Genomic DNA, 19,509 nt, shown 5'->3' with positions numbered 1-19,509 from the left:
GCCACCAAGAACTCTAGATATTAATCCTATTTTTACTCATTAAAAATCACTCAAAATTACTAAACATTTCTTATTATTGCGTCAAGAGGATTAAAAAGAAGTTAAACAATAGCAATATTAATTTAAATTTATTAAACAAAAAAATATTTTCAGAAATCGGGGTGGTGCGTTATTTTTGCCCACGAGTGTACATATTAAATTATTCAGCATAATTTTCTCCACAACATACTAAAATTTTAACGAAATCGGGCGTATGCAACCTAAACTAAATAATTACCGAAACGATTATTTTAATGTTGTGTTAGTTTAACGAATTTTGCAGAATCTAGTGACGGAATTAATATAAAAATTCATTTACATGACACTTTTAAATATGTAAAATAAAATTTTCTAAATTGTTTTTTTTTTTAATTTCATTAAGATTTTAATTGAAGGTAGTAAACGTAACCAATCCGGGTCTGTGCTTTATATCTACTCTGAAGAGCGAGAGGCGATCAACGTTACGGAAATGATAAAAAAACTTTTTATACCTATTCAGTAAATCTTTGAAAGGATTGCTTTTTAATGATTACGGTACTTCGATTCAGTGTTACCACCTACATTTCTAAATAAATGAATAGTTCGTGAAGGAATTCTCAAAATTGAATGGTTTTCAATGTTGGATTATTTTGATCTCGAAATAATAAAAAGAATAAATGCCTTTATCGCACGTTATGTATCTAAAACTTTTTACGTTTCGGTTTGTTCGCTTTGTTTTGATTTCACATAGCAATTTCACTGTCAAAGAAACCAGCATTAGCATCAAAACAAACTTTGTGAGGTATTCTTCTTTGGATAAAACTGAATATGGGAGATAAAAGGATGTATTATTAAAAAAAGCTGATGCTTTATTTTTCCGATATGCGCGTATCAGGAGAATATTTTAAATTTAAATTTTCAAAATACCTTTGGGAAACTATTCACCTGAAACGTCTAAGAGAGAATTTTTATATTGAAATTTGAAATAAGCTATAATATTAGTTGAAAAATTATATTGTTTTAGTTGCTATTACATTACTATCTATTAGTCTCCCTTTCGTGATATCAATTAATAAAAAAAATTGTTCATTTCGTATAAATTTTGGATTAAGTATTCTCTCTATTAATTACAAAATGTGAGGTTAATTTATTGTGAAAAATCGTTTGCGAGAAGTTAATTGAATGAAACACCAAAGTGTATAGTTCCTCCAATATCAATTGCAGATAATAAAAACTGGTTCAAAACTCTTGCCGACAATTTTGTTTGATCTACCTTACACGTAGATACCTCATTTTATAAATTTATTATTTTTATAAATACTTTTAAAAATATGTAAATCATATGCAAGAAAGTAGAAAAAATCATTATAATATCTCGTTAACTTGCTACAACTGAATATTAAATTATAAAACGTAAATAGACGAGTAAAATGTACCTGTCTGTGAACTGAACCCTTTTTGTACCCCATTCCTTTTTTTTCTGGAAAACGAAATTTTAAAGCAAAAACAATGAAGGGAAATGCATTTTTTGCAAATTAGAATAAAGAAAAAAACATTTCAATTTCAAAGTATGTTTATAAATAATAATGGTAGTCAGAATCGTCTGAACCATAGTCATCATTTATTTCAATTTTGGTGGGTTGTAAAGAGGGTGATATCACATACTCATCTTCTTTAATAACATGTTCAATATAATATTTCCTAAGCTATTGGCGGTCTCTGCTAGAACTTTACGAGCTCTACAACCTCTTTACTCAATTCTAGAGACTGATTACATTTTATAAATATGCAATAGTAAGGAGGTAGTCTGGAAAGAGTACAACCCTGTTCTTTGTAGACCTGTCATACATAGAGCCAAAATCTCTAACAATAAAGATACACAAGAAACGAAACCGAACCAAATACTTTTCTCCTTTCTTAATATCATCATTCATTGTCTTCTATCATGAGTAAGAGTAGTCTTCTATTCTTTATCACTGAAATTCTGAAAAAAAAAAAATTGTTTTCTTTCTACTCCTTTTTGATCTTTAATTTTGTTATTGATAACTCCAAAATCTTCCTCAGAGCTCAATATGTAGATAAGACAGTTCATAGTTGATTCTTCTTATTACTCCTTCGTTGGTCGAGAATGCTATTCAAGTTATTTTAAGCATTTGTATGAACTTTCTCCCAGTTGATGCCTTAGGTGCTACTGGAATACTTTTTTCCTTTCATTGCACCAAAAGTATATAAATGGTTGCTTTTCCAACTAGTGTTAAATGTGAACAAAAAAAAATCTTCAATCACTTAATTTATAGGAATAAAATTCTGAAAAATTAGTCTCATTATTTGAAATGTACATTATCTTCAAAAAAAGCAGTTACCAATTGATACTGTACGACTGGAATCAAAAAAAAGTTCTTTTCCATCAGGACAACGCACCCTCTCGCACTTACGTGATCGCTTTGGTTAAATACCAAGAATTGGTTAACCACTCTCACCAGATCTATTAATGAGTAATACAGCAACTATTATTTGGAAGGGTTAAAAAGCTTAAAGCATCGCTGGTAATTTGGCTTTGGAGGGTCTGAAGGGTCAGTTAATTATGAGAAAAATGTTTATTGTCCAAAACAGTGTTTCGAAATAGGTAATTTATTCTATAAATTAACAAAAAATGCAGTCAACAACAAGTTACCTTTTAGAGAAATGAAAAAAACAAAACTGTAAAATAATGACTACAATCATCGATTGTAGTATTGTGAGATCATCAATAATATTACCTAATCCTTATTATCCAATGCAGATAAAAGTATTTCGTATTCAACTGAAGATGTTGCATATATATCACACGACGAGAGAACGGTTAAAAATCTTTTTATTCGGGGCGCTTAGTAACTACACGTGAAACTGTCGCTCTGTTGCCAAATCATTTCAATTCACTCTTTCCTGATTATTATCACATTTACAACCACGAATAAGATTATCGATTTGCAAACTGCACTCGACTCAATAGATAGAAAAATGGTATGGCATAGTATGCGGAAAATAGGAATCTCCAAAAAATAACAGATTTTACAAAAAGAATATATGAAGACGTAAGAGGAGAAAAAGAAGTTAAGAAAGAAGATGGGAGTGAAAGAAAGAAATATTTTTAGTCTTATTCTATCTATAATGGTCATGGGTAGGATGATAAGATTAATAAAAAAAGAAGAACTATGAACTGGAGACAATAATCGGCCATAGAACCGGTAACAATAGACGGATTTGTATATGCAGACGATATAACAGATACATTTGGAACAAAAAGTATAATGGATGACACAAATAGAAGACCTAGGAATGGAAAAAGATATATAGATATGTAAAAGGGTGGTAGTAAATTAAAAACAGAACATAAAGAAGATTTAGTAATGAAAAGACAAAGAATAGATAGAATGACTACTTGTGAATAACTGGAAGTCGTTTACATGGAAGCCGGAAATTTACAACAGAGTGAGAAAAGCAACTCAAATATACTGTGCTCTAAATAAGATTGGAAACAACAAATAGGAGAAGACGTAATAATGAAAATATAATACTCGATAATAGGAACCACATTAATATATGGGAGTAAACTTGAGTAATAAACAAAAAAATACAGAATACAATAGTAAGAACAGAGGTGAATCAACTCAGGAAAATAGCAAGGATAACGAGGATGGTTAAGATAAGAAATAAGGTAAATAAAGAAAAGCTCAAACAAGAACCAACAGAAAGCAAAATAATTCATGTTTAAAGTGGTACTGGCACATAAAGAAAAGAATACAAAGCTTGCCAAAGAGAAGTGGCAGGAGCAAAAATATATAAGAAAAGAAGTTAAGGAAAATTCAGGAAAACTTGGCTACAGCAAGTACCACAGAAAGGAGAAAGGAAGGGGTATTAATACAGCTAATGAATATACGTTTTCTTTCAACCTCCGATAGGCTATAAATAAAAGACAAGTTCATATATAACAATAATTTTATTACCAAAAGATACTTTTAGCCAAAATCACCGAAGTGATTGTCATTGCCACCAATGTAATCTAACCGTTCAGTAACAATAGAGGACAAAACAGACCTTGAAACTTCTGGAAATTCCATAGACAAAGCTGTAATGGTGAATCTGCGGTTTTTTTAACCATTCTATCAACTCATTCAACCAGCTTTTCTGAAACGACAGATCATGCACCATTCACGCACAACAGCATCACACATGAAGTATTTCTCATACACACGATGGATGGATTTCTGTAGCACTAATGCCTTCAGCCTGTAAAAAACGAATCACACTTCGCAATTCACACTTGGCGGGAGCATCGATAATGGCGGACATGTTTACGTGGCGATAGCACTACGCCGACTGATGCCTGATTGTCAACAATGGTGGAGTGTGTGATGCGAGAGCTTCACAGTCTCCTACAGCGCGCGTAGCGTTTGCACGGAGCGATCGGAGGCTGAAAAAAACGGCTCCCGTAGTAACATAGAGTGGAAAAAATGGATAAAAAGAGAATGTAATCTAAAATTCCAATAAGCTGGAAATGGAATGAAAACTATACCTCTCCATTTCCCTGGAATAGTTTCCCACTAACCCTTTTCTTTCTTAAATTTGGAACATAAAGTAATCCAGATGAATTGTAATGAAATTTGACTAACTTCATTTCTTTAATTCCTTGGAAAAATTTAGTAACTCTTTTTGATTGAACTGAATGAAGTGGATTCAGTTTGCGAAGTTGTTTCAAAACTCAATATTACGTTACGTAAGTTTTTGATGTTTCACAATCCAATGTCGAAAAATCTGGTCATATTGCTTAATGGAAAATAGATCATATAGTGGAGTATTTTCTTAAACTGTACAACACACGTAAAGTGAGACGGAATATCATCTTACTCACGGAAGGCATATATCAATTCTCTAATAAAATCCGCTGGAGCTTCTAAGTACACATTTCGGTTATGGAAACTTTTTACACTAATTTCTGTTCCATTTTTGATCGTATAAAAAAATTGTACATAACATAACTGTAGGATATTCTATGACTTATAAGAAGATGGATTTTTTCGAACATTTATTTTCTCAATCTTATTGTATTTGCAAACTGCACCGTTTGAGCGGAATTTGTTAGAAAATGCAGAAAAATGATTAAGTGTCAATAAATTTTTAATTATAGATTTGATGTGAGGTTTATTTTTCGTCTTAACTTTCCTACACTAGATCGCTTGAATGCCACGGCACCATACACAGAGTTAACAGGGCTTTTTTGGACACAAGTTCATTAGAATTTCCAATAATAAACTACTTTTCATAGATGATTAAAAACAATCTCAATAACAGGAAGTATAACTGCACAATTATAAAAGATCTAGAAACAACGAAATCAAATTCACTTTCTCTCAATTGAATTGAATAATACTGATACGGTTACTTTCCAGCCATGTTCTCTGCCAATTTAAAAAATAATAATTATCTTCATCAATCGTGTGATTATGAAACATAATTGAATTAACATTTATAGTGTCGCTAAAAGTCAAAGCTTATAAACATTTAAATTTAAAACGACGAAATTCTTAATTAATTATTGTGAGAAATTTTTCATGATTGTTATAATTTTATACATATTTGTATATTATACTTGACCATAATTTTAGTATCAGACGATGAAGTATTCGAAAGCTCGGAAATATATTAGTTAGTACCGTTGGTGTTTAATTTTGCCACAATCCTGCGCGATTATCTATCCACAATCAATAATCGTAATATTTCTATCAAGCGTCAATTTGAATATTGATTTTTGAAATCGAAGAATTCAATTTTTTTTAAAGAAACAACGAAATTTAAAGCGCCACAACTCTTAACTAATTAATTCCCAGACGATAAATACACAAGTACTCGAAAGCTAAGAAATATATTAGATTTAGTACACTTTGGTGTTTAATTTTGTCACAATCCGCTTTTATGAAGTACCGTGAGAGCAAAACTGCGCAAATATCATCATTTAATTAGTTTCTGGAAATTGACGAATAGTTTTCAGTATCTCTTTTACAAGCTGGCCGTTTGTAGGCTATTTATTTTTTGTCGCCTCTACTAACTTCTGAAATTTTTTTGGTTCACAATTATTCAAAATACATTTTTTCATTGCAAATAATTGTTGAACTTGATTTGTTGACTTTATTTTAAGCAAAGTTGAATCATGTACTAATTCTACATCTAAATAGCTCTTCACTCTTTTCAAGCGAAGTAAACTTATGGTCACCTGAATGAACACAGAACAATAAGTAATAAAAGTTAGTCGCTTTGAAATTGTACGCGTTCCTGAACTAATTCCGATTCTAAATCACTGGTGTACAATTTTTCCATAAACCGATGGTAAAAACTCACCAAATTTGCAGTTGCCATAGTTATTGATTGTAGTGCATCAAATAAAATGTAAATGCGAATAATTCAAATAGATTCCTCCTTAACAAAGAAAAATTATTTGAATAAAAATTCGATATGTGACACCGCTAAAGATGGTTATTTCCTTTTTTCATATTTCTTGTTCAAGTAATAATGGAAAGACTTTACATTTACAATGAAATATAAAAAGTTGAAGTGTATTATGTTATTATGATAATATTTTTACATTAAATTGTATTATTGGTATATGATATTCGATTTATAGCCTTCTCCACATTCGGCGCAATCGGGCAACGTAGCAAAACGCGCCTCCGCTGGATGGAAATCGAAGGTTTTGAGAAAAGGGGGAACCGGCTCTCCTACTACATACAATAAGGCTCCGTCAGTTGTTCCCCGACTGAGTTTGGTAACATATGGATGCTCGTACATTGCGGGTGGGCGCGTAACGTCGCGTTAATGAAATGCGGAAAGACTAAAGTAACTTATAAGCCCCCTTTTCTATGTTTATATTTAGTTTTAACGTGGATTTTGGGATATTAATAGTGAATGTTGTATTTGTAATTGTGCAGGTGTCAGAAGTGTAAAATGTGAAATATTAATGTGGATTTTAATGTGAAGTTTAGTTCGTAGGATTGTTAGATTTATTTGACATTTGCAAGGTGTTACTACATAGTTATATGGCACGATAGGATAAGGCAGTTTATTAAATGGTAATTATTTATATTTTTGTTCGAAGAACTATAAAATATATATATTTTAAAATATCTGCGATTTATTGTTAAACTATATTATATTACTTCGTACTTATTTCAATTAAGACGAGTTGTTACGCAAATAATGGCTGACATATCTAACGTACGTCGATTTAACAAAAACCTATGACATTGTCATAATAAAAAATTGAAAAACTCTTCAAGAACTCTCGTTAATAGGAAGTCTGGAAGAGTCTAGATATATGTATATAAAGCCTTGAAATACAGTGAAAGGTCACTTAGTTCACACTTAAATACGTTATACAAGGTGTGCCAAAGTACCCAATAATTAGGAATCTATCTAATAATTGGTAAAATATATGGATTTTGATTCCAAGAGTTACAAATTTTCCTCTATTACTACTATACCCTATACCTCTTTATATTACCCAATTACCCCGGAATTTGACTACGTTTTATTGGGAAACCGTGTGTATACATATATAGGTGCGTTGATAGCTTAATTATTAAGTTATAGAGAAATATATGAAAAAAATTGAAAATGATATTTAGAAGGACTGAAAATTAAATTACGAGTATAACTAAAGACATATGCGAAAGGGTTTAAAGACAGAAAAACAGATGAAGTAGCTAAGGGGACATCCAATAATTACGTGAGCCATTTTTTGATTTGTTTAGACTATATCCCCCCCCCCCTTTAGGTGAGATTAGTTTGATTTGCCTGGACTCCCCTTCCATTATGTGGGATTGACGCTAAACATATTTTAAACTTTTCTTTTATACTACAATTAATTTAATAAAATTAAATAAAATTCAAAATAAAAATAGATAAATAAAACTTTTTTGATACTTTTACTCAATCCATGGAGAGTCGCGTGCTTTTTCGATTGAAATAATTGGACAAACCTTATCTGGGTTTTCTGGTAGTGCTGGAATTGTTTAAAGTTTCTTCGTCTATCCATTCCAAAATTCCATCCACAACATGCAGCTCTTTAGCACGACGCTTGACTACACTCATTGGTTGAATCCTGACTACAGTTTCTCGTGAAACGCATGAAAACCTGATGTGTACTTCTGCAGGTTAACACAAGAAGCGAAATAAATGCCACATGTCTTACAATATCTATTATCAAGTTTAATCATTTTCTTTATTACTCTTAAACTGAATGATTTTAATAGTCATGGGATTTATGGCAAAATTAATTTTTAAAATAATTTTTCTTTAATATCTCTAATATTTTTGATTATTCCCTCTCGGTTTAGATGAGATTCCATTGAACCCGTCCTTCCAATTTTGAGCTCACGTAATTAATGGATGCCCTCTACGATGAAAAAAGAGATTTTGACATGTTTATCTCGTTGTTTTCAAATGCTCATTTAGCTTATTTTTGTTTTCATAATACTAAAATGTGTGTCACTTAATATCTTTCAATCCTCTACATCTATAAATGATAAAATGAAATGAATTCTGGGAACGTGGCAATGAAACATCAAAGTAGACTAATTTTAATATTTTTTATAAGAAAACGCTAAAAATAATCAATATTTCTATCAACGTAACGTTGAATATTGAATTCTTCTGAATGTTCTTGATTTTAGGTCTCTTCTGTTTTAAAATTAGTTTTTTTTAATAATTTTTGAAAGAAAGATAAAAATTGACGTTTCGAAATTTCTTCAAGTCTTTATCAAAATATAATATTTCAATAGCCATATTGTGAAGCTAATCTAACTCAAGCCTTGCAGAGGAAACAAATCCTTTATCAGGTTTATCAAAATCGTCAAATTTAAAATGAACCAAACCCTTTCCAAATTACATCGAAATGCATCAACATAATTGATGAAAATTTCGTATTTTCATTCAATATATCGCCCACTACATCATCAAAACTTTTGTAATTTCATCTTCAACGCCCACACTTTTAGTATATGAGCAGTTTTAAAGTGAGATCATCTTTTTGATTCAGTTATACACAATGTAGAATCATTATTATTATTTGGCAACTTTCTCGAAAAAAAAAAATATCACTATTTATCGCATTTCATCAAAAATAATACTTCCCACAACTTCTTTTTCGTTAAAAAATGTTATCTCGAAGTTTTTAACTATGGTATAACAAAGTAAACATGAAATTAATGAACTACATTCTCGGCCAACAAAAATACTTATTATTCTTCTAATTACAACAGGAGTGTATCTTATATAATTTATTCGTTACACTTTAAACTATTCATTAAAATCTACACACTAAACAACTAATTTATTTAAATACAATTGATATTGTCACGAAGTATCCCATTGAATTGTTGTCTGGCATACAACTACTAGACGTTTGTTTTTATATGACTATTAAAATATTATGCCAGATTTTAACGAAAGGTTGAATAGATAACACACTGGTGTTGCAAAAAAATCACACAGTCCCGTATAAAGTATACCCCATTATGGGGTATAAGTTACTACCACAATATAATTCAGCTTAGGAAATAGTTTCTGTGAATAAAATGAGAGACAAGATTTTTTGAGGTAGAAAATATCATTGTTAAAAAAATAAACAAACCCAGACTACAAAAAAAGATCTTTTTTTTCGAAAGCAACCAATGACCATATATGAGTGAGATCTGCAAATAATGCACCCGTTTTTCAGAAAATAGTCCTCCTCCAATGGTTTTTACCATCTTTTGAATTAAAGTTTCGGGGGTTCTGTGAGGTGTCAATAATTTCAAAATGATTGCACGGATTTTAGCAAAATTTTAGTCATTGTGGTTTTTACTAACGTTTTAGACACATTTTGGTTGTGACATTTAATTAAAATTCACAAACCACAACACAAGTCAAGTCCCCTTGGTTCACACTTGTACCTATTTAAGTAGAAAAATGAGGTTAATTTAATAATAGTTACACATATTACATTGTAATTGATGTAGCCTGGTTTATGTGAGCCATTAGATACTAACTTCAATTATAAAAGGAAGAAAGGGAAAGAGCCTAGAGTGAGACTGAAAGAATAACAATCCCAAGTCTGTACGTTGAGTTTTCCTCATCTTTGTTGAAATGTTCTGCTTATATCTCAGACCTTCGGCATTTCTAAGAGATGTTTGTACTTTAAATCAATTAAAATTCAAATCATTATTTCTGAATACTCAAGTGCTAATCCATATTGTAATGTTTCTATTCTCTTTTAGATCACTCCATGTCTAAGCCATTTTTACGTCACTATTCTACTCCACTTCAGACAACAATATAATGTTTTTCTTTTTCATTTTACCTATTTTTTACGGTGGTGCTAATTCATATACTCGATATATCTCACTTACTTACTTGATATATTCATACACTAACCTCTTAATACGTTAAACCTTGCACTAAATACTAACACAAACTATTCAGTAACTTAACACTAAACACTTATCTAATTTATTTAAATCAACCATCTGATGTGTTCGGGATGACATCGGATTGTTTGCTCCTGTTTACACCCAACGGATTTCTCGATAACTCGGTTTTGAGACGTGATGTAAACAAATAAAATGGTCTTTGTAGAAACTGATTTTATAAAAACGACCATACTGTAATCATGTTATGAAAACCATTCAAAGATTTGCCGCTTTATAATTGTTTTTTGAAATTTGAAATTTGTTTCCGGCGCGTTCATCAAATTGTAGAATCTATGAACATAATCGAACAGGACCTGCTTCATGGTCCATGTCGTGGACAAGTTCGAAACGATATTAAGTAGTCCAAAGGTGATTCATAGCTATATAAGGGCTACAATTTTCACGGTGGTTTTATGTATAACGTATAAAACGCTTATTAAATTATTAAGTTTCAAGTAGAGATATTAGAGCCTGAAGTGAACAGAAATGTTCTTACTTAGTTGTGTTGTAATGCAAAATATCAACTTTGTTATATACATCCTCTTATGTTAAAAAATTACCATTAAAAAATGGCCTCCTTAGAACTGAAAACTGTTTGCAATAGTAATTTTTAAGGCTTAAACTCCAAAATATTCATTTAGTGAAATAGTCAAGAATATAGAAAAGACTGTTAGAAAAACTATAGATTTCCAATTCTAAGAAAATAAATTTTTTATAAGTGCTTATAAACTGAAAAATCGGCATGCGCAATTAAACAAAGATGCCTATCATTTTTTAACAGTTGACTCTTTAAAATTTGCTTAATATAATTTTTTTCTATAATGGTAAATGGTACATTCACTATTGAAAAATAAATACTTGAAGCAGTGGTCAAAAATCGATATATATTCCATTAAGATCTATAAAAAAATTCAAGAATATCGGGATGTTTTTTCCGACTTATACTGATTAGTTATACTCAGCGGATATTATTTATATTATTATTAACATTAGCTATTTAGTATTTTAGTTGTTGACCTTGACAATCTCGTTACCAACATTGAAATGTTTAATTGAAATGCTTAATGGTACGACTAAGATGTATTTTTCACAAAACAACAGACTGGTTTACATAAATACTGTTTGAAATCGTCAACATATACAGGGTGTTTCAATTTTACTATAAACTTCGGTATATTGGTTATTTCAAGAAATATCGAAATAGTTTATTGAGACAAATTATGGGTAAATATTTAGAACTTTACCTTAACCTTACTCCAAAAATTTTTTGCCGCACTTCAGATCCTTTTAGGGAATAAAATAAGTTATGTTAAGGTGGGGGTAATATTTTTTTAATATTTTCAACATAATTTCAGTTTACTGTTTCATGATTTGTTTATACATCAATAAAAAGTTATTTTATTTATTACATGAATTATCAACAATTACAAAATAATTAACAAATACATTTAATATGATCCACGAAATTATAAGTATGATTAATTGTCACGTCCTTGATACCTATAATATTAAATGGAAGAAATACATAAATATTTCACGATAAGCTTCCAACGATTGACCTAACCTAATTTATCCCAAGCTTATCTAACCTATCCTAACTTAACCTAACCTAACTTAACCTAACCTAACCTAACTTAACCTAACCTAACTTAACCTAACCTAACCTAACTTAACTTAACTTAACCTAACCTAACCTAACCTAACCTCCTCATGTGCTATTACTCTAGATAACCGCGTATTCCGATATGATTGGATAATTATTGACATTTAATATGCATAAGATAATGATGGTTGTGACAGAAAATATGTGTTTCCCCCACCCTTAAAGTACTTTCGGAGCACTAAAAAACAACACTATATGCGCGACAAAATTTTTGGAGCATGTTTGGAGTGGAGACCCAATTCTAACGAATTACCAAATTATGAATGAAGGTCTAAAAATAGTTTTTTTGAGGAATCACTGTATATTATACAGAACTTGTACTTTTCATGGTTTTTTGAAGTTTTGTTATGTAATATACAGAGTCATTTATTTAAAAGGTACGGAGTCGTTTATGTGAAAATCGTAGGTGAATCAACGTTCTGTACTGTACTCTTAATGCAGGATAATATCCTTCTACATACTGCATAAGGCAGTATTTACAGGATGTAGAAGAATTCTCAAGGATGTAACTTGGTATAGAGGTAAATGACCCCCAATCATCATATACAGTCTGTTTTGTGTCGATTCTTAAGTGGGGTACCTTGTATTAGTTAATGGAAAATAACAATCTATTTTTATCTTTCAATTCCTTCGATGCTGATTTGATCGGTGACATTATTGGTATCATCATAAATGGGGCTCTTCTCCAACCCCAATGATTAGGAATTTTTCTCTTGCCACTGTTGGATTTAAAAGTATAATGTGTATGTTAGTGTTGAGCAAATTTCTTTGGTGTTGATCAAGCTAACATAACTTCTTTGTAAAGTGCAGAGGATGAAAATATATTCAAATGTTTTGGTTTGTTTTCACCATATTATTTTTCCAGATTATTATATTAGTTTTGAAAATTATGTATTTCCAATTCTTCTTAATCGAAGGAGAAATGGCGTCAACAAAAGAAAAGGTAAGCTTACATTTACATCAAAAACAAAGTTCTGGTTCTATATGCTCTCTAAAAAAATGTATCTAAACATACAGGGTGTTTCTAAATTCATGCGACAAAGCTCAAGAGGTGATTGCTCTTATGAAATTAAAATGGGTTTTTTTATAACAAAATTTTACTCAGCCCACCCCTTTCCAAGATATTGATTAATAATAAATGCTGGAAGTAATCACCTCTAGCTAAAAATAAAAACTTGTGTCGACACCTTTTAAAGGGAGATATCTCGGTAATGGGTGGGCTGAGGTAATTTTGTTATAGTAAAGATACATCTTAATTTTATATGACCATTCACCTTCTGCATTTAGAAATACCTTGTTTATCATTTAATGACTTTCCATATTTCGACACCTTCATTTATTTTATTGTAATATTTTACCGAAGCAAGTTACGTCAAAAACGATAAACTTCCATTTCAATTTGGACTAATAAGTAAGGACTGCCTTGTATAATGTGCTTAACTATATTAAATATAAATGTACTTTATTCAATGACCTAATGTATTTCTTTATCGAGAGATTCTGTGTTTATATAATTATATGTGTCTAAATTTTGTGTATTTTTTTATTAAATAAAATAAATGAATTTATTTAGGATTGTATCATATCATATAGCACATGGTTTATAAAATCTGTAAAAACGGTACTTAAACAAATGCCCGTTATTAATGTAGGTCATTTTTTATTCTAAATATAACCCACGACCTTTTCCGCACTGATGGATCTACTCAAATATTATCAAGTTCCGTTAAATGTCAGCCTTCCTTTTTCCCGTGTACTTTTTGAGGTATTTTATAATAACTTCTTGACAAATGCTCTATAGAATGTAATTAATTTTCTACTACCCTATTTTTAATTAAGGTTTACGAGTTTAAAAATATTATAAATTAATTGATTTTGTAAATAATATGTTCCAAACATTTCTTATACTATTATCTAGCTGAGTATAAACCATTAAAAGATATAAATTGTGAAGAACTTTAAATTAATTAGAATTTTTTTTAAAGAATCACACTAATTTACAGTATTTACTCTACCTGTCAAAAGTTTTTGCCCACCGTAATCTATAGTTTGCGTGACACACACCAAATAAATAAAATACGATCGATTTTGATATTCACATTTCAAAGAACATATGCAGTGCTTTTCAGATAAAAGTCTCCACCTTTAATAACTTTTGTAATACTGGTATTTAGAAAAAATCCAAAAACACGTCAATTTATGTTGGAAGGGGCAAGCATTATGGCTTATTTAAACTTACTGGAAAAGCCACCCCCTCACCCCTAGCAGCATCCCCTTTATTTTTTTAAATTACTTTTCATATTTTTTATGTGAAATTTGGATACTCCTCTTTGAGCTGATTTCAAAAATGTATAATACTTTTAGGTTAAAGTGGTTAGTTTATGAGATAAACAATTTTTCTTTTAAGAGCACAAATTTTACTTATTATTTACTTTCACCTTATTTGCCTGTACTAAAATGGGTTGTACAACAGTTCAAACTCTTTAATCTTTTTAACTGTGCTATTTATTCTACTTAAAAAATCCAAACAACAAAAAACTCTACTTTTTATTAAAGTTTGACATTGTCAACTAGAATTTGTAGTCACTATTGATAGTGTAATTTGATACATTATTTATTTTGTTTCTCTGAAATGGTTTACTCTTTGCAAGAAAGAATTGAAATGGTAGGTTTATACTACCAAAATAATAATTGTGCAAGAGCTGCTGCTAGAATATTTAACGAATTACATGACGGAAGACATGCAACTCATAACTATGTAATTCAACTGATGGAGAAATTTACCACAACAGGGTCTGTTTGCAATAAAGTGCATAAGCGAGAGGGACTCGTAAATAACGAAGCAATCCAAGTGGCAATTTTAGGGCAAGTCAGCTTAGAGGCTCAACAACCCCAATCGTTGTCAACAATAAGTAGAGCGATCGGTGTTTCATCTTCTACAGTTTTCCGAGTTCTACATAAATTCAAATACCACCCATACAAAGTTAAGTTGGTGCAAGAGTTGAATGAAGATGATTTTGATCGTCGTCTAGAGTTATGCGAATCAATGACGCAAATTATCAATAACAATCCACAATTGTTAAACAATATTTGCTTTACTGATGAATGCTCATGGTCATTAAATGGCTTAGCAAGTAGGCATAATTGTAGATATTGGGCTGAAAGTGATCCACATATTATGCGTGAATTCCATACACAACATCCCCAAAAGTTAAACGTTTGGTGTGGTATCCTAGGTGACCACATTGTCGGACCTTTCTTCATCAACGGAAATTTAAATGGTGAATCATATCTTGAGTTACTCAGGGAAGGGGTTGACCCACGTATTACAACAATAATAGAAAATGATGATAACCTTTCCGAAGATTTACTGGTATTTCAACAAGACGGAGCTCCCCCACACTATGCTATGCCTGTCCGACAATTTTTAATCGAAACATTCCCCGCTCGTTGGATAGGTAGAAGGGGGCAGATGATGGAGTGGCCTCCTAGGTCACCGGATTTAACACCCCTAGACTTCTTTTTATGGGGGTATTTAAAAACAAAAGTTTATGCTACCCAACCAGAATCTCTGGATGATTTACGAGAGAGGATAGAAAATGAATGTCGACAATTAAATCCAGCCGTATTAAACAATGTCAGAGAGGCATTTCAAAATAGATTATACCATTGTATGGAAGTGAATGGTACTCATTTTGAACACTTATTGTAACTTCATAATAAATAGCACAGTTAAAAAGATTAAAGAGTTTGAACTGTTGTACAACCCATTTTAGTACAGGCAAATAAGGTGAAAGTAAATAATAAGTAAAATTTGTGCTCTTAAAAGAAAAATTGTTTATCTCATAAACTAACCACTTTAACCTACAAGTATTATACATTTTTGAAATCAGCTCAAAGAGGAGTATCCAAATTTTACATAAAAAATATGAAAAGTAATTTAAAAAAATAAAGGGGATGTTGCTAGGGGTGAGGGGGTGGCTTTTCCAGTAAGTTTAAATAAGCCATAATGCTTGCCCCTTCCAACATAAATTGACGTGTTTTTGGATTTTTTCTAAATACCAGTATTACAAAAGTTATTAAAGGTGGATACTTTTATCTGAAAAGCACTGTATAGATAAGAATATAGTAATAATAAAACTACAGTCTATAACTGTTACCTATTAAAATTTTTGATTCATCAATATAACCACCTTTTGATGCAACATTTCGGCATACTTTGTAACAATTTCGAAAACTAATCGTCTTCTATTCGTTTTTCAGCATATTCCAAAAATGTGGGAGATTCATCTCTGACTTCTCTCTGTCCAATTTGTCCTAAAACAACAACTCAATCGGGTTGAGTTCTGGTGATTGTGACGATCAAATCATTACTTTCAGTAAATGCTTTGTTTACAATTATTTGAAATACTCTTTGCACAACTTTGAAGAATGCTTGGGATCTTTGTCATGTAGGAAGATAAATTTTCTGTCAATTAGACGCTTGCCAGAACGAACTACATCTTTCTCATTCTTCATACGTGCAATTTTTATTTTCTTCTTCTTCCTAAAAGGCCAATTTCTCTCAATCCCCTTTCCACTGTAATGCAGAAGTACTTGAAGGCGGATCCCTAGATTCATTAATCTGAGTTGCTATCTCTGGAACCGTGAGTCGTGTATCACGTTTAATACAATCCGTTTATCTTCGGCGTTTCTGGTTTTTTGAGTTGCCCTGAACGTTTTCTATCGCCAAAACTCTTGGTGGATGCATATTTCCCACGATAAGTCGAGGTATTTCTATTTAGGCGGTGACAGTACGGTTAATTTTGCCTAGACTATGAAGACTTGTGATTAATGCACCATTAATTCGTTGGTTTTACCCATTTTACTACTTAGTAGAATGAAAACAATTCGTATAGGAATCTCCCAGAAGAATATCCTGGTCTATAAAGTGTAAATTACAGCATATTTTTGCTTCTCACAAGGCTAACTAGTACTAAACTACAATCATAACTATTGAGGACATAGTTCACAGTTAAAGGAATAATAAACAAACCAGACGGTACTTGCAAGTTTTAACTTGTCGTACTCATCGACAAAATAAACACGCTCGTATGAAAGAAAATTTTTGATTTGTAAGACACCGTTTTAACTTTCGCCTGACGAAATGGAAAATAAATTTGTTAAAATGTATTATTTCCAAATTTAATGGATGGATTATGGGGTGGGCAAAAACATTTGACAAGTAATGTATACTTGATGTAGACGCAGAACCCCACAGCTAGAATGTTATGTCCAAATAGGTTTAAGTATTGTCTTACATACTGTTATAACAAATTGATTGGAAACGACGCTGATCATATAAACGGCTTGTACTTATTGAAACTAAATCGAATAATAATAATATGACACCATGACTCTAAGAAGTAAGGTTTCAAGTACGACCTTGATTAGTGTCAAAAACAATTGAAGGTAGACAACTGTCATTTCTTTCATCATTCTGAGCTTGAGTTGAACAACTATGAACTGGAACCCTGGATGACCAAATTACGCGAATCAAAACAGTTATGTCTACTCGGTTTTTGCTTTATCTTTATCGCCAATTTGTTGTTATAGCAAATTGATGGAAAAGACGCTGGTTATGTGAACGTCTTGTAGTTGTAGAAACTAAATCTAATAATAATAATAATATGATGATGATAAATGGATGATTGCTTGATTAGAATCAAGAGTGCTACAATAACTGTAGTATACAACAGATCTCCTCCACTAATATGAAGGTTGAAAGAAAAATCTTTATTGGATAGTCTCTGAGGTAGTCTGTGATTTTTATGGTACGGATGGAACGGCCTACATGAGTATCTTTTGGTTCCTGCGTCGTAGGCAACAGCTGCTCTTCTTGAGGTTGCTTTTCTTGGATTACCGGCTACTACTGGAACAGCAATTGAACTGGACCATGACTCTCAGGAAAAGGGTTTTGAGGACGACCTTGAGGAATACCAAACACAATTGGAACTTTCTTTCACCAATCTGTGTTTCAATTGAACTATGAACTGGAACCCTGGATGACTAAAATTGATTAATATGTCGCTTTCAGCACATGTCCAGTATCTAGTTTCACCATGTAATGGCGTGAACCAAGACACTTATCTACAATCGGTTTTTGCTTTATCCTCATCGCTAATTTGTTGTTATACCAAATTGATTTGAAAAAACGCTGGTTATATTAAACTAAATCGAATAATAAAGATAGTGACACTAAATCAAATAATAATAATATGACAAGTGACAGAATGAATGATTGCTTAATAAGAATCGTGAGTGGCGCAATAACAGTAGATACAACATATACCATTAATTTACTCTCGATGGATAATGTTTCGCAAATTATCCAATATAGTTTTCAAGTTTAATCCCAATCTGTTTTCTTCTAGTAAAGAGGTGTTTCCTCCAAGAACGTCTACTATCCAAATGGTTTCCAAGATATTTGACCTACTCCCATCATAGAATTTCGTCCTCGTTTATTGTACTGGAAATTAGTTGTCATATCTGACATGATTTTAGTTTTTCGAATAAAGACTCACTATTTGTATGTATGAGCTTCGTGATATGTTTTTATTATGTAACCATTCTCTCACTATTTCTATTGGTACTTAGTTGGTAGTCTGTAAATGCTTGGTATACTTTGACGTTTATGTTCGTAGATCTCTTCATAACTTGTTTTATTGCCAAAAAATGATCGTGTATGCTTGTTGCTTTCTTGAACTCGCTCTGAGATTCTTATAACTTTAGTTCTCTTTTTCTTATCAGTATTTATCTCGATAGCACTTTTAATACAATTTTCTGTAATTGTTGTGGATCACTTGGTGTCGTTTCTGGTAAATAACCTATTATCCAATCTATTGGTATCTTCTTTTCATTGTATATTATTGTCAATGTTTGGGAATGTTTTCTGCCCATAACATAGTCCAGCTGTCTTTCCAGTTTTTCAACTTTCTAATGACATCTGTAATTTCTTCTAATTTCATCTCATCCTCTTATATCTCGTTTGTTCTCAACTCAAGCTTCTTTTGCTTTCCACTTAATTTTAGAGAATATTCCTTTTATTTATTTTCATAAAGCAATAAATAGAAAGTCTTATCTGTATTTGAACGAATTGGTGACTCCACTGGGATGCAATTGGATTATATCAAACCATTTACACACGTTTTTATCAGTGAGAAGTAAATAATTGTTAACATTTCTCAATGTTTGCTTAACCCTCCTGATTATTAAAAATTATATAATATCATATCTATATGGAATAAAATTATTAACTGTAATTAAAAATTTGTTGAACTACCAAATTTATTAGTTAGTTCAACAAAC

At 31.2% G+C, this 19,509-nt stretch overlaps 1 protein-coding gene across 6 annotated transcripts in view; it reads left to right on the top strand.

Moving 5' to 3' along the window:
- The first annotated feature begins 6,747 nt into the window (after positions 1–6,747).
- LOC130440832 (uncharacterized) overlaps positions 6,748–19,509 on the top strand; it is a 226,311-nt gene continuing 213,549 nt past the window's right edge. For all 6 annotated transcript variants that reach the window (XM_056774192.1, XM_056774187.1, XM_056774191.1 and 3 more), the window contains exon 1: positions 6,748–7,121. The gene's annotated coding sequence lies outside the window, so the exon portion shown is untranslated. The remainder of the gene's footprint in view (positions 7,122–19,509) is intronic.

Source organism: Diorhabda sublineata, chromosome 2 (genome assembly GCF_026230105.1).
Source record: "Diorhabda sublineata isolate icDioSubl1.1 chromosome 2, icDioSubl1.1, whole genome shotgun sequence".
NCBI lineage: Eukaryota > Metazoa > Arthropoda > Insecta > Coleoptera > Chrysomelidae > Diorhabda > Diorhabda sublineata.
This window is presented reverse-complemented; position numbering and strand designations above follow the sequence as displayed.